Source organism: Phalacrocorax aristotelis, chromosome 2 (assembly GCF_949628215.1).
Source record: "Phalacrocorax aristotelis chromosome 2, bGulAri2.1, whole genome shotgun sequence".
NCBI classification, from domain to species: Eukaryota; Metazoa; Chordata; class Aves; order Suliformes; family Phalacrocoracidae; genus Phalacrocorax; species Phalacrocorax aristotelis.
In genome coordinates, this window is record NC_134277.1 from 157,139,622 (window position 1) to 157,155,696 (window position 16,075).

At 49.1% G+C, this 16,075-nt stretch overlaps 1 long non-coding RNA gene across 2 annotated transcripts in view; it reads left to right on the forward strand.

Annotated features, from left to right (window-relative positions):
- LOC142053747 (uncharacterized) overlaps window positions 1-16,075 on the forward strand; it is a 161,299-nt gene that overhangs the window by 51,501 nt on the left and 93,723 nt on the right. For both annotated transcript variants that reach the window (XR_012659310.1, XR_012659311.1), the window contains exon 3: window positions 13,879-13,959. This is a non-coding gene — a long non-coding RNA (uncharacterized LOC142053747). The remainder of the gene's footprint in view (window positions 1-13,878; window positions 13,960-16,075) is intronic.

Below are 16,075 nucleotides of genomic sequence, written 5' to 3' on the forward strand. Positions count from 1 at the left end.
GTGCCCTTCCTATTTTAAAAGGAAGGGTTTAAATTATTAATGTTTTACCTCTGAATCAGAGGGATTCCAAAGCCTTTGGCAAATCTCTGGTAAAGCATCTAATGTAGAAAAGAGCCTCGTGGTTTTTCCCAACTCCGTCTTTGGCAGAAGCCCCTCCTTGTGTCCATGAGAAGCGAGGAGCACTAAATCTGTGGATGTGGACAAAGAGCTTGATTTATGTAGAAGGTAACTTTCTCCAATGGTGTTTGGCCAGAAAACATACAGATGATAATGATTTATTTTTTTTTTTGGCACAACCTTTACAGATCTCTGTGCTTCTGACTGTTGCTGAAGCAACATTCTGCTGCGGGTGAGTGCCAGTGCTCGGTCCGGGATGCTCGGGTGCTGCCTGTGAGGGAGGGTCCCCTTATCTGGTCATTTTGGCCCCAATCCCTGCAGCATCCTGGAGGTGAGAGACAGCTGAGCCTTCAGACATTGATCCTCACCAAAGCTGTGGTTAGAGCTCAAGCCTCTGGTTAGATTTACGACATATTTGCCCGCTAAACCTCCCCATTCACTTTGGGTATTTGTCCTGATTTTGTACCAAATCTCCTTCTTGCTACTTGAACTGAAGAATAAAGTATTGTAACTTTGGCTCGGGGCAGCTGTCCAAGGGATATATTGGGATACACATAGCCTTTGAAAAGAAGGACTTTAGTCTCCAGCCCTGTCAGTCCCTCTGGCTCCTGGAAGTTTTCCTTCCAAATGGTTACTTCAAACCTCAGAAAATAAGTTTGTGTTTTTTCAGAGCTATGATTAATACCGTTTTTACGTTTCGTTGCAAAATGCCGCACAATGAATGAGACCAGCAGGGTGGTGGTTTATGGGGGGGAGGGGAAAAAAAATCATCAAACAAACGCTTTCAGATGCTGTTTTAGAAGAGTGATGTGTGTGTGTGTTATATAATCTGCAAACTGTGGGGTTGTGTTCCTATTAAAAGGAAGGGGAAAAAAAAGGCTTAAACCTCATCTGTGGAAAGAATGTCAGAAATAGTTGAGAAGTTGAATAATTACAGTCTTTTTTGCACCAGGTCAGTGAAAACTGATTTAATGTGCAGGATTGCAGTGCAGTACATCTTTGCAATTACAGAATCACAGGGTGGGTGAAGCTGGAAGGGACCTTTGGAGGCCATCTGGTCCAACCTCCCAGCCCAAGCAGGGCTGCCTACAGCTCGTTGCCCACAACCACGTCCAGACAGCTTTGGGATATCTCCACAGGTGGAGACTCCACAACCTCCCTGGGCAAGTTGTGCCAGTGCTCAGTTACCCTCACAGTAAAATTAGGCATAGTGTGCTGTATTTCAGTGAGCCGGTTGTAGGTTCCTGCTCATTCCTGGTGCAGCCTGGAAAGTGTGGGGGTGCACATGTGGTTTTGAGTTGGTTTGAGCGTGCCCGGGACATGGGTCTGCAGCTGAACCCAGTGGCTCAGGCTCAGCAATGCTTGGATGGGCCTGGCCCAAGGTACCAAAAATAGTCCCTGTGCCAGTATGCAAGGAGGTTTGCTGTGTGATGGTGGGGTGTCTGAGAGCTTGTGGTCCCTCCGATCTGGTTTTGAGGCTGTGCCTGTAGCTGAGCCTCCAGCTAGCTATGCTGACTTCTGCTTCCCTTCCATTGACACCGTGTGCTTATTCCCTGTCAATGAGTCTCACAGGAATCTGGGACTCATCAGGATAAAATGAGGCTAATTACACCTTTGAAGTGCTCAGTATCAGCAGAGCTGCAGCATCAGGTGCTGCCTCAGAAAGCCCTGTCTCGGTGGCAGACCCCAGGGAAAAGAGGCTGAGGGGTTTACTCATGGCTGCGTGCCCAACGTGTCCCCATCTTGGGGACACAGAGGATGCTAGTGCACGTAGAAGGTTACCTGAACCCCTACGGGGACGTTGAGGTCAACACAGATTTGCTTGCTGGTGGCTTTGTGTGCGTCCCTCACACACGGAAAACAAAAGCAAAGCCTAAGACTCTCTTGGGATCTGGTTCCTCTGCTTGGTCTCTGGTTCCTCTGCTTGGTCTCTAGTGGTTCCTCCCATCCTCCGTCCATGGAAAACAGGAGCCCTTGTTTGTTGTCCTGGGTGCATTTTTTTGCTCTAAGCCACTTTATTTTTGTGCTGTTTCGGTTGCTGATGAGTGATGGGAATGACAGGATTGAGATGATGGCTCCGAGTGAACACTGCCGCTGTCCACAGACACGTCCCATCAGCACGTTCAGCCCTTGTGCCAGTGACAGGGGTGTTCTCTTCTTAAAAATAGACCACGGACAATGCCACTTCCCAAGGACTCTGATTTATAATTTAATAACAAGTGGTTACTCATTTCCTTCGGAAAACTTTCTGGAAGTGTTATTTTGCTTTCTCCCCTTGCTTTTTTTTTTTTTTTAATTTCCGTCAAAGCCCTGCATTACTCTTCAGAGCCACTGTGTCTGCTAAATGAGGTGTTCCCTTTTCAAGTGGAAATCATATTTATGACTTAAAGATCATGAAAAAACAAGTCTTAACCCTTTGGGCGTGAGCTTTTCTGTGTAAGCTCCTGCAGCCCTGAAGTCCTAGCTCAGCCAAGGGAAATAGCAACGGAGAGACAGCTGGGTAGGTGAAACTTGAAGAAAAACGGTGATGCTGATCCTGAATGCAGAATGGATGATCTGCTTAATCTGACTTCAAAGAAAACCTCAGATAACTGCAGAACTGGTATTGTCTGAGTTGCCAGCTCTTAACTGTGATGCCTCCTGGTGTAGCAAGTTCTCCTGAAGGATGGAGGGCCTGCAGAACTACTGGGCAAACTCATACCAATTCTGATATTTTAGTGACCTTACAGAAAATAAAGTGCTGAAAGCTGTTGAGTAGTTCTTGAGAAAATCCAGACAGCTCGGTAAACAAACTCGGGAAATGTGCCGAAGATGAAATCTTCAGAAGTGGGTACTTAAGAAGCTAAAAGAAATGGTTTGCTGGTGGATCAGGAAGGCATTTTGAGGGTCAGTAGCAGATTAAATGGTCGACTGCAGAGGATATGGAAGATGAAATGCAACTGTAGACATTGCAGGTACTTTAGGTGATGGCATCTTCTCTTACAGTCGTCTTAATGAGCTGCGGGGGTGGTTCAAAGACAAAAAAAATAAATTCAATAAAGACAAGTGCAAAATAGTGATCTTGGAAATCAGATGCACCTACCCAAAATGAGCTGTAACAGGTTAACTGCAGAAAGGGATCTGGGAGCTGCAGTGAATTACAGGCTGGTTGTGAATCCACAGTCAGATACTGTTACAAGAAAGGCAGATCTCGAATAGCCCCCAGAAAGATGGCAAAGGTAATAATTCAATCTTGGTTGTCGTATAAAACCTCGCTTGAAATACAGCATCCAGTCTCAGCCCTCTGTTTTTCATATGAAAGCAGGTGGCTTGGGAAGGTGAAGCTTCTGTTTGGGAAACTTTATTTATGAGGAATAGCTGGAAGATTTGCATATGAAAAACCCAGTGCGGTGGGGGGACCCGACCCACAGGTGTCAGGCCATGGTTTGATGGGATGCTGTCTTCAGCAGTAATTTTGGAGCCAGGTATCTCTGCTCTCCTCATGTTGGCTGTACTGCGGCTCACCATGCAGTCAGTTGTGTGGCCACAACCTGTATGTCCACACTGTGAGCTGGGACAAGGAACTTTTCTTAATATAGAAAAAAGCTGAAAAGTGTCCCCAAAATTATTTCAAAGTATGGCTATGCAGTTTTGCCTGGACAACAGATGCCATGCAGGAGGAAGGAAGGAGAGCAGGGAGAGGAGGGTTGTTTAGAGCACCTGGTAGAGCTGAGACTTGAAAGGAACGCAGCAGATTTGAGACATCCAGGAAGGTGGTGTGAGGAGTGCAGCACCCCATGTCTTTCCATGTCTGAGGACAGGACTAGGAGGAAATTGCATACAGGGAAGTGCTTCTCCGGATGCTGTCTTCCAGCGCATGACCTCCGTCGTGCCTGGTAGCAGCGGGGTGGGCTGGCATTTCTCAAAGCGTAGGTTCCAGCTCCTGGTGGTGAAGGAGAATGAGTGATGCTGGAGCTGGCCCAAAAAGCGTTAGAAACCGCTTTGTTAGCAGCACAGCAGCCCTTCCCGGATGGTGGGGCGAGCGGTGCTCGTCGCTGGGAAGTGCAGCCGAGTCCTGCTTCCTTCTTGGCAGAGCCGCGCCGGTGTTGCCTTGGAGAGCGGCATGAAGACAAACAAGTCAAGAGAGGGTTTGGGGCTGCGTGGCTGTTTGAAGTCGCTTCTGACCCAGCAATTCTGCAGTCTTTGCATCCAGATTTTGGCACAGCTTCCACCCCGTCAGTCCTGCTGAGGCCAAGTGTCCCAACACCTCCTGCTGCTCTGAATCCAAATTTCCGATGTTACTGCATTGCACTTGGTTTTTGGGCTCTTGGGAGTAGTTTGGTTGACCACAAATTGGTCACTCTGTGCTGTGATGCAAGCTGATTATTTCCTCCCCTGCGGATGCTAAACCAAATACCCCTGCAACTGCCGTCTGACAGCGATGTTACTCGGCTGGTGTCTGCAGCCAGTGGGAATGCTCTGGAGCCATGCGAGCCTAGATGATTCAAGCTGATACTTATGCTTATGATTAAATGCTAAATGCCTGGTCTGTTCTGCCCTACCAGCTGCACCCCCAAGGGAAAAGAGGGATTTTACTGCAAGAAGAAAGGATATTCTGGTATTGGTTCATTGATAATAAGAATGCATAGCATCAAAGCCAGAACAGTGTGTGCTGGGTTTTAAAATCACAGGAGGATATAAAAGTGCCTTGAAGAGGAAGATCATAGATAGGCAGATGTACTTGGATACGTCTGGTCTTTTGTCGTAGGGTGCACAGCTTTCCCCTGTGGTTTGCAGGTTCCCTTGCCTTGCTGCATCCCTGCACAGCGCAGGTCACAGTGCCTGTGCCTGCTGTCTTGGAGGATGTAGATGTGAGCCTTGCTAGGAAAATCTAGGCTCGGTTCTAGCTTAGTTGATGCTAAAATTCCCCTTAAAAAAAAAAATCTTGCTGTGCTTGTTTGTGACATGTGTGACATGCTGGCGCTGAATCTGACTTGTGTTGATCAAGGTTGCTTAAGAAATAAAAGAAGCATAGTACTTTGTCTTAAAAAGGGTACAGAGAAAGTGAAGAAGAGAACAAGCAATTTGCTATTCATTCCCTTTTCAAGGCTAACAGGCTGGGGCTTACACTGGGAAGAAGACAAATCCCTGGGCAGTTGCTGCACACCACATAATATCAAAAGGAGTGACCACCAGTTGAGGTTTGCTGGATGGCAAGCTTGTGGCAGGGCTGGTGTGGCAGGCCTGCTGACAGCGGAGCTTCGGAGCTCTTCAGTATGGTCAGTCAGGTTGTAGTGGCATCTCGGGGATGTGTCTTTGGGCACACAGAAAAGGCATCTTCTACAAAATGCAGTGGTGGTTTGGGTGATGCTGAAAGTCTATTTTCTCAAATGCTCAGGATGGGCCAGGTGAGGCTTGAGCACCAGGGCTGAGTTTTTTTTCCCCCATGGCTCCTTCCAGGTTTGTACTGGAGCACACAGAATACTGTCTCCGGGCTTGCTGTGTCTCTTTCTTGGTTCACTTTTGCTCTCTTCCCTTCGGCTGCTTGCTTCCCCAGCCACCCAATGGATTTTGGACTAGGATTGCCTCCTGCTCCTTTTCCCACCTGTTACCTTCCTCAGTGCTGTGTACTACCCTAAAATGAGAGCAAAGGAGAATAAGCACCTGGAGGGTGCTGAGCTTAGCTCCAAGCTGGTGATGGGGGGCTGGAGGGGAGCGCACTGGCCTTGAGATGCAGGGCAGGCTCATGGCTTGCAGAGCCACTGTGGGGAGCCTGTATCCGCTGGTCACTCATTTCATGCATGGACGTACTACTTGCTAGCATCACCCTTGCCCTGTGTTCTCCAGGTGTTTCTCTGTGCAATAACACGTGTCATATTAAAAAAAAATAAAATAAAATGGGACTATCAGGAGCTGTGAGGTGTCTGGGCTGGGTTGGGTCACTGCCTCTGCCTGGCCAGCATGGGAAGCAGATACTCTTCCTACAGAGCTACGGTGACCGAGTCCTCTGGCAAAGAGCACTGGCTGCATGCTGCCAGCCAGGGTGCTGCTGGGTCTGCGCTGAATCTTGCTCTGCCCGACGCACCGTCGTGGCTACGAGTTCTGCTCCCAGTTCTCACATGGGGACCTTGCTTGGGGATGTCTCTGGAGGATGGGGTCATGACGCCCTGGCACGCTGCTGTTCTTGTATTAATGAGTCTGGGAGGTAGTCCTGATGGCTGTGTCTGCTGAGATCTCTGGCTGCACTCAGCCCTTTTGCCCGGCTCTTGCATGTGTCAGGGGTTGTCACTGGCTCCTCTAACCTGTCAGTGTGTTTTGGCTCCTCTTTGGTGCTCCCTGTGTTTTGGCTCCATTCATCTGTAGATTTGCATCTCATAATCATTATTATCAGCATGTTTTAACAGGGCTCCTGCTTGCATGTGTGCTCTTCCTCTGTCTGCTTTGACTTGAGAAGCCATGTGGAAGAGTCTGCTCTTGTTTGGTCCAGTGGAGAGCCCACATCTGCATCTCTCCTTCCACCCACCTACGTCTAATGGGCAGAGGGGTGCATTGGAGGAGAGGAGCTGGGTGGGAGCGGGTGCCCGGGTTTCCCTCTCGCATCGCCCTCCGCCTGTGCTGCAGATGCAGAAGAGCCATTATGGTTTCACCGCCGGCCAGCCCCGGGCTGATGGCAGCGGTGGTGGTGGGGCATGTGAGCCTGAGGAAGTGCCTGTGCTTGGAACTACCATGGGTGAGGAGCCCATGAGCACTATTTTGTGCTTCGATACAGGTGAAAGAGGGGGTCTCATGTTAACTGATAAAAGGTTCACTTTGGGAGTGTGGAGGTGGAAGGGGCTAGTGGTGGTCCAAGCTATGTGTTTCACAGCCCCCATCAGTGGGTACCAGGTAGGTTTTCCCCTGATCCACGCAGAAAAGCTGCTCATCTGTGGGCAGCGTCCATCCTGCTTAGCTGCCATCCGTCTCACCTCTGCCTGCATGCTCCAAAACCCGTTCCTGGAGGCTGACCTGGAAGCATAGCGATGGCAGGATGCAGGACCCCAGAGTGGGATTCATCTGGTACCCTGGGGGGATGTTTAATATTGTTCTCCCCTTGATGTGTTTGTCCCAGGGCTGTTGGTGCTGCAGGTCGTGCTGAGCAGATGGACACCAAACAGCATTCATACCCGAGTGGATCATCCATCCTCTGGTTGGTTCTTCTGTGAAGGCATCTCTCAGGCAGGTTCAGCACCTTGTCTGGGCACTACCCACGTGGGGCAACCCCACTGCAGAGAGCTCTGTGTCATCCTCCTGGGATGGATGCTTGTGCGTGCAGGTCTGCGGTGGCTTTGCTTCTACCTGCTCATCTCCCGGCACACTTGCTCAGGGCAAGGCATCGGTGTGCCAAAAGCAGGGAGCCTCTGCTGGCAGCCACCGAATGGTGATGGACTGGGTGCTTCTCTCCACCCCGGCTCCCTCTCTCACTTGCTGTCCCCAATGTTCTGCTTGCCTCCCTCCGGCTCAGTGGCTGGGGGCTGCTGGTGACTGTCCCTGCAGTGAAGCCTTGCCCCGGCACCTTCTTCTGCTCTTCCACCCTGCTTTTCCCTCCCTCTCTGGCTGCCGGGTTGCTCTAATCGACTTTGGCTCCTGTCCCAGGAACAGCCTCTCAACACACACAAACCAGGAAGGCTAAAATAACACTTTTAAATTGTTAAATAAATAGCAATCGGGCTCTGCTTAAATGGGAAACGCAGCTCAATTTGTTAAATTTGTTAAAGGTTTTTTGTCCTCCGTTGGATGGGGGATTCGGCCAGGCGTGTGTGTGTGTGAAGCGTTTCTTGTAGCTTGTAATCTGTGTGTCATGGCCTCAAGTGGGTAGAGAAGGGTTATGTGACTCTGAGTTACTAAACACTTACCGTAAAAGTGTAGTCATCCTGAACCTCATCCAAAGAGCTTTAGTGGGGTTTTTTTTTTGTTTTTTTTTTTGTTTTTCACTCTTTCCCTCTCTCCCAGCAGGATGCTGCTGCGTCACTTGCATTCCTCACCCTGTCCGCCTTGTTGGGAAGGCAGAAACCCTCCGAGCCTGGTGGTAACTCTTTCCAGGCTGCCAGCAGTGGTCCAGGCACTTACATCCCGCTCCATTCCCTCTCCAAGAGCTTTGTGCACAGGGCAAGTGCATCCCCTCTCCCCCAGCAAAGGAGCAGCTGCCTGTGCTGGCAGAGGTCATCGGCTTCATGAAACTCAAAAACCACTCGTTTCTCTCTTGCACCTTTTCAGATCTGGAGCAAAAATAGAATAGCAGTTATTGTCGTGTGAGAGAGTGAGGATGGGAAGCTCTGGAGAAGTGTTTGGAGAATAACCAGGGAAAACAGCTGCTGGCAAAGGCCCTGCTGAGTGGGAGCAGGGATTGACTTTGGTACCAAAATGCACGTGTCAGGGTGAGAAATGCATTTCTCGGGAAGGACACAGGGAACTGGCAGCTTCCCAGCACGCACCTCCCTCCTGGGGCGCATCCTGTGGGAACCCAGAGAGGTGGCGCTCCGGCTGGTTGTCTTCTGTGCTTCGGTGCTGAATGGGCTGTCCTTGCCAGTTCATGCTTTTTATTTTTTCTAACATCTCTCAGAAGATGCTTCCCTTCCTGCCTGCCTACCCAGCCGGGTTTGGTGCATGTTGCTCCGCAGCCCACGTGCAGAATACATTAGCCTGTCTTTCCCAGGCAGCTCCGAAGGTATCCCGAGGCTTGGTCTGTTGGAAAGCAAGATGCTTTCCAAGATTGTGCTGGCAACTGCCTCTCTTGAGGACCAAAAGGCACCCTGCTACATTATTTTAGCAAGGGAGGGGTACAGAAATGGCTGTCACGGCTGGGGCAGCAGTCACTGCTGCTGGCAGCGGGACTCTGTGCCGGGGAAGGCTGGGCAAGCGTGTGAGCGGTGAAGCATCTGCACCCTGCAGAGCTGTGTTACCGAGGTTTGGGTTCTGCTGCTCTTTGCAAGTAAAAAAGAGTAACAGCAAGTGGGGTTTTTTTATAGGTCGTTAATTGTACAGTCATCTCTCCCCTGGCTTTCAGATGGACTGTTCCTGGTGCAGAGTGTCTTCTGTGCCGCTCCACGGAGGTGCCAGGGCTCCGTCGCACAGGAGCGAGGTGCAGCCCTGCTGCGTACCAGGGCATCCGCGCTGTCTGTGCACAGCCACAGGGATCCAGCTTTTTGTTTTCTCTGGGTTACACCTTCCCCCTTGCCCCCCCTCACCTGTGGTGGGGTACGTGGGCTGCACCTGGGCTCACCTTCCGTCGCTCCTTGCTGGTGAGTGATGCAGGAGATGCACCGCTACACCTGCACCTGCTGCTCTTTCAGGCGCTTTCAGGCTCCTCTCCATTTGTTTTTTTACACATTGGTTACCCCAACCCACTGTTCTAAGTAGTAGGAACTTGCCTGTGTTTGGGAGACAGTTGTTTCTTATTAACTAGCTGAACTGGGAAAAAAATATCGCTCACTCCTTGTAGTAAGAATTGCACGAGACAAAATTTTACATTTCCTTCTTCAGCTCCCCAAAGCTGTTCACGTAAGGACGAGTTGTGCATCAGAGAGGGGCTTCGCCCTCCTGCAAGAGCTGTCTGTCTGTCTGAATGCGTGATGAGAGGAGAGTAAAACTGCAGTCGTGGCCAGAGTGGGGATACCCAAAATTAACTTCAAAAAGAAAGGAAGGAGTTCTCTGAATACAGCCTGCAAGCCTTTAATTCTTTGTGACAGTGATACCCTAAGCCTGGTTATCTCAAGCATCACTGTTGCTGCAGTGATGGAAGCAGCTGATTTTGTGTGGAAAGAGGAAGGTTTGATGGAAGGTATAATAATCTCTTTTAGATGTTTTAATTTTCCTCTTTTCATCCCAAACTGTAAATGCAGAGCTTCCTCTACTTTGAACAGGTCTTTTTATGTTGGCCTGCCTTTCAGATTGGGTAGAACCATGTTTCTTCAATATATGAAATGAATCTGGCAGCGTGGTGTTGTACTTCAGACTCCCAAAGAGACGCACAAGCATAAAGCAAGAAGATTCAGTGCATACTAAACTGCTCCACTTATTAAAGAAAATATAATAAAATCCTCTGTGAACATCCTGTTTCAATTCTGCAATAAAGCTCACTGGTCAGTAAATGGTGGATCTCCTGTTCCCATGGAGAAAGGCAGTTGCAGACTTAAGAGCTTGTTGTGGGAAAGGGAAAAAAATAAATCAAAAAGATCCACTCTTGGTCTTGCAAACAAAGGTTGCCTTGGATTGTGGTCACATGTTGCAGTTCAGCTGATCTTGCTCATGCCAAAAGGGGAAAGATTTCTAGTACTTGCCTGAACCCCACTGAACTGGTTTAGGGAATTGGTTAGAAGAAAATTATTCACCTTTTTTTTTCCCTAGCTAGGTTTCTCTTAGACCCAATAGCCCTGCATTGACTCACCACGTCAGGGGGGCCAGGGGGAGCTCGGGCAGGACCATCTTCTTGATTTATGGCCATTATGTGAATTTAACTGTGATTTAAAATTGTGCTTTTGGCTTTTCCCTGTTGAGGATGAAGGAGTCTCTCAGGTACCCAAACCTGCGATGCTGCTGAGCTTCGTACCCAGTGGCCAAGTTGCATCAAAAATATTGGGGCAGAAATACCTGAAAGAACATTTGGGGGTTAATTGCAACCCAGGCTCATCATTAGAACTGATAAGTTGGTGTTGCTGGAAACCTCACCCTGCACATGTCTGTATTTGGTGAATACTGTTGGCCAGGTCAGGGTCCTTCCCTCAGGCCACCCCTCTGTCCATGCTGGGGGGAGATGCTCAGGAGACCCTTGTATGCCTGGAGATCATATGAAATTACACAGAATCCACTGCTTTGGCTTCACAGGCTCGGTATTTAGATAGGTATGTATGTTGCATACATTATACATGGATTTTTGGGGTAAAGCCAGCGTAACAGGTTTAGCTCTCGGTTCTGGGCAGTTTTCTCAGGGCTTAGGGCTTACTTCTAATCTTTATAAAGCCTAGCGGGTCCCTGGGTTTCAGAGGGTATTTTCTCAGAGGGGTACAGTCTCAGCAGAGCAAGGTATTGAAATGCTTTTCAGGATTTTGTCGTCTTGCCCATGTGTGTGCTGGGTCTTGCTGGGTGTGGAGGACTGCCAGGCTCCGGGTCCCCGGGAGCGCCACTGCCCAGCTCAAGCTGGGCTCTTGCCTCTGCGGTACCCCATGTATCTTTAAGTACTGGGGAAAAAGGTCAAGTACTCATAAGACCCCAGAACTGATTATTTTGAGTGGGTTTGGTGGTTATTTCCACCCCCCTTTTTTTTTAACCTCAACATTATGGCTGCTGAATTAAAAAGAAGGGGTGAAAATGAATTTTTTTAAAAAGTTTACAGTGAAAAAGCGTATCTCTGTTTCTTGGGTGGGGGAGAATGAAATACTTACCACTTCCCAAGTTTCCTGCACTCCCCTGTGGCATCACATGCTTCGTTCGCAGCACCTCATACCAGAGATGAAAAGGTTTGGTGCATGCTCCCTTTGGGGCAATGTGGATTTCTCCTCAAAAGCCTCAGTTCTAGCAACCTGTTTTATAAATGCCTAAAAATGAGGCTTGTACCTTATCTCTTGGGAGATCGTTGAGGGATCCATTTCTCAGAAAGATATTTTATTCAGTCCTTTAATGCCATGCCACTCCCTTCATTCAGATGCCTGGAGTCTTTTATCACGTCTCCTCTTGCTCATTGCTTAGCCAGGTTGGGCATATTTAGTTCTTTTAATCTTTCCTTGTAACTCAACTGTCTTTAATCATCCTTCTTGATGTCAGAGCGTTTGATGCCCACTTTTACAGCAAACAAGCCTAGTTTTGTTTTTTTTTTTTTTTTTTTTTGGTGTGCATGTGAATCACTTGGGAAAGGTCCCAGGAGAGCAGCCCTAACTGCAGCCAGTTGCGCAGGCTCACGCCTGGATTCCTCAAAAGCTCCCTCGAACATCTCGATGTGGGTGCCGCAGAAAATTTCTGGCTCACCTTGTACACCATTGGACTTGGCACTCTCTGGGATTAATTACCGTGTTTGTTTCTTGGATGTGGGCAGCAACATTCCCCCGAAGATGTTTCGTGGGTTGGGTTTCCAGGGGGAGATTTCTCTGGGCACCCTCAGGAGGGTGCAGGTGCTGATGGTGTTTATGGAAAACCGGCCCAGAAAGGTTACTGTAACCTGCATTTCCTTACCATACCCACCAGCAACAAGAGCAAAATAGAGGTTTAATTTCCTTCTACAATCTCAAAATCAAAGCTTGGTGATCAGTTGTTTTTAGGTGCCTGTGCTGCAGGTCAGGGTGATGTTTCTGCATGCTGCCAGGGATGGTGGCCTCCCTTGCTGCTGCTATTGATCCTGCCTTTCCTGAGGAGTTAAATCTGTTTTGCACCCAAAAATAGTAATCCACAACTTCTTAAATTAGTTTGAATGTAAGGATTGCTGCTAGCTGTTAACAAGCTGAGCACTGCACCCATTTAGGGCAGGGTCTTCAGACTTGGCTATCTGAAGTTGAGGGCCTCCTTTCCTGCATGGAGGTGTTCTGAGTTCCTCTCATGTGCCTCCTGGAAACCTGTTATTTCAGTGGGAGCTGTTTCACTGTTTCTCTGTTTCAGAGAGCCCAGCTCAACCATTTTCTTAAAATAGCCAAATTCAGATGCCAACTAGAAGGGGTTAAGCACCAGATCTCCAGGTTTGCTGGCTCTGGAGCATTGCTGTGCAGTTTGGGGTGGCATCCCTGATGTGGACTTTGAATTACAAAGTGCTTGGCAGGGAGTTAAAGGAGGCCAAAAGCCTGCCTGTCCCTCCCCCACCTCCCCCGTTCTGCAGGAATTCTTCTCATACTCTCCCAAATTTAGCAGTGCAGATGTGGCTGGGTTAAGTAAGCTGAGTGATGAGGCTATTCTGATGGTAATAAGAGTCCCCTTACCCTGCTCTGCCTCAAGCTTACGCTGCCAGAGTGGCTGTGTGATATATGACTGTGTGATATATGACAAGGAGTCTCATGGCCTGAGAGGAGAGAAGAGAGAGGATGGGGATGGAGATGGTGGGAGAAAACAGACCGCTGGGACCCCTACCCAGCACGGCACTGGGGACCTGAGCAACAGCCTGATGCCCCTCTGACTGTCCTGTGCAGCCCTCAGGCTGTAACGTGGGGTGTCAGCAAGGCCTGGAGGTCACTGCTGGGAAAAGCCCACATCCTCCTGGTGATGCTGCTGGGAACGTTTGGGTCATGGAGCAGGGATCCGCCGCCTCTACCCCTTTTCCTCACAGCTCTTGGCCAGTCCTGGGTGAGCACCACAAGAAGGGCGTCTCTTCACTGTCCTTAGCTTCCTGACCCTCCTGGCGGTGTTTCCTCCCATTACTCTTTAGGAGTGTTTGAGGGATTGCTTTAGAGCAGAGAGTGAACGTCACAGGAGGACCTCATCATGCTCGCTTTGGTGCCCTGTTGCTGGGCTATCTTGGATGTTCATGGCACAGGCTCTAGGGCTCCATCCCTGATGCTGCTCTGTTTGCTACCACAGAGCACCATGCTGCTGCCTCGGCCGCTCGTGGGGGGCTCCTATTCCTTCCCAATTTATATATCTATTTAAATAGATTATATATATATAAAAATATACATATAAATATTTAAATAAATGTATAAGCTGCAATTTATATATAATTGCTTTCCAGTGCAGCCTCATTTTGAAGAACTGAGGAAATTAGGCTTTTCAGTTGGAGGGAGGGGACAAGGTTGGGCTTGCTGACATTTCTTTTGTTGTAATGTCATATAGGTCTCAGTTGACTGTGAAAAGGAGAGAGGAGGAGCGTGTGGAACGGAGGTCAGATCCTGCCAGGGTTTCCTGGGAAATGAGGTGAGTGGTGATGGCTTTCAGCACTTGTAAGCCTGGAGATACAAGCCCTCCTGGGCTTCCCTGCACCCCCTGGGTGAGTCCACTTCTGTTGAACCTCCAGGCTTTGTTTTTGTTATGGATTTCCCTGTATTTTGCCTCTTCAGGGCTGAGGGGATGATTTTAGACTGCTGATGTGCTCAGGCGTCTCAGAAGTAGAACCCATGAGTCTGTCTCGAGTATGCTGAGGTCTGTGCATCACGCAGGCTGTATTTCTGGCTGTATTTGGGGTTCACAGCAGGGAACTTTGCTTCTCTAGATTTAGAGACCTCTGCTGCAATTACCTGCAACTGAACCAGTCCCCTGCCTCTTTTTACAGTTGCTGGAGGGAAATAGATATTTTTAGGAAGCGCCTGACCCTGACCTGCTGTAGGCATCTGCATGGTATGAATCATTCCCTACAATACCTGCTTCTCTGCACTGACAGCATAGCCAGGACGGCTTGTTTGGATATAGGGTCTGCAAAGTATGTGTAATGTCTGCACCCTGCGTAGGAGGACTGGAGTTCAGGGTGCTTACTGGTGGCTTGGGGTGTCCAAACCCATTGGATGAAAGCTTGGGCCTCTCCTAAGCTGCCCTTAAATTTTCTTCAATGTTTGGACACAGCCTAAATCTGTGAGCTACTTGTCTGAGCCTGCTCTCAGCGTTTATACACCCTGACTGGCAGCGTAAGTACATTCCTGAAGCATAGGGTATCATCACCAAGGCAGTTTCAGTCCAACTGGGTCATCTCATGCTGGCTGTAGCAGTTCCAGTGGGGACCAGCAAGACAACTCCAGCCCCAGGAGCCGTTGCATAGAGAGCCTGGGGAGGCTGCTGGGGCTGCCCACGAACCTCCTGGGAACCAGCCCTGGAGCCACTCTGGCTTTGCAAGTAATGTGGCTTGTGGCTTTTCTGCCACGGGAAGGTTTGGAGCGAAGCTTACCCTGTCCCTGTGGGAGACTGACACCTGTAGCGGGAGCATCTGCATCCCAGTAACTTTGCTACTGTGCAGCAGCCCACAGGTGCGGTAATGTGAAGAGCCGAGACCTGCGTGTCAGGGCTATGTGATTAGCATCGCCCTTGAGAGCTTTTGTGCACTTTGCTGCATCTCCTGTGCAGGGGAAATTCCCCTCCAGATATCTGTCTGGCTTTGCTGGCCCACCTCCTCCACTTCACCTCCTCATTATACGCTTTAGTTTTTGAGGGACAGGAACGTTGTTTTCTGCAGACTGCTCAGCCTGTGCTGGCTAGTTCATAGTGTGGTGTGGATAAATATCCAGTAGAAAAGGTTAAAACTTAGGTGTACAAGCTGTTGCGCCTAAGCAGCTGCAAGCCTGGAGGATTTTTGATATGCTTGTTTTTGCTGATGCCCTCATTATGCTCTCTGAGGTGCAGCCCATTGCCCTGTATTAAGAAAGATGGATTGATGTTGGTAGTGCATCCTCAAGATTGTCACCTTAAATCAAGGAACAAATATCATTCGCTGCAGTATATCACTCCTGTTCAGTTTTAAGTGGACAAAGAAAATGCGCATGTGTTTGTTATATACAGGGTTTCTTCTGCAGTTTAGTTTACTGTTAGGTTTTCTGTGTTACTCATTGGAGTATTTTCACTGCAGCCCTGGAGAGAGGAAACACTCCTTTTTATAGTGAGGGAAACACTGTTATGGTGACACTGAGTGGTCACTGCCCTTTGCCTGAGTCCTGGCCATGTCCAGATGGGGGACACATGTGTCTTCCGCCTTCCATCTGTCTACCTTGGGGACGAGAAGATATTGCAGGGACTCATGGTGCTCTTGGGTTCTATGCTTGCTTCTGCCACTGGCCTCTTTGCTCTTAGGACATGCCTCGATTCTCCATCCAGGGAATAGGGATAAACTGAGCCTTTGGAGTTGTGGTGATGATTATGTTAAGGGCAAGCGATATAACAGAAGATCCTGTGCTGTGTCTAGGCAGGGGTGATGCTTTCTGCAGTATCAGTGGTTCCCAGCGAAGAGCCTCTTTTTCACTTGGAGTCTGGCCATCTGGCTGCCTTTTCCGCAATAACGTTCACTCCAGCTGGCTTCCCTTCTCCATGCCTCCTTTTTTGGAAGGATCTT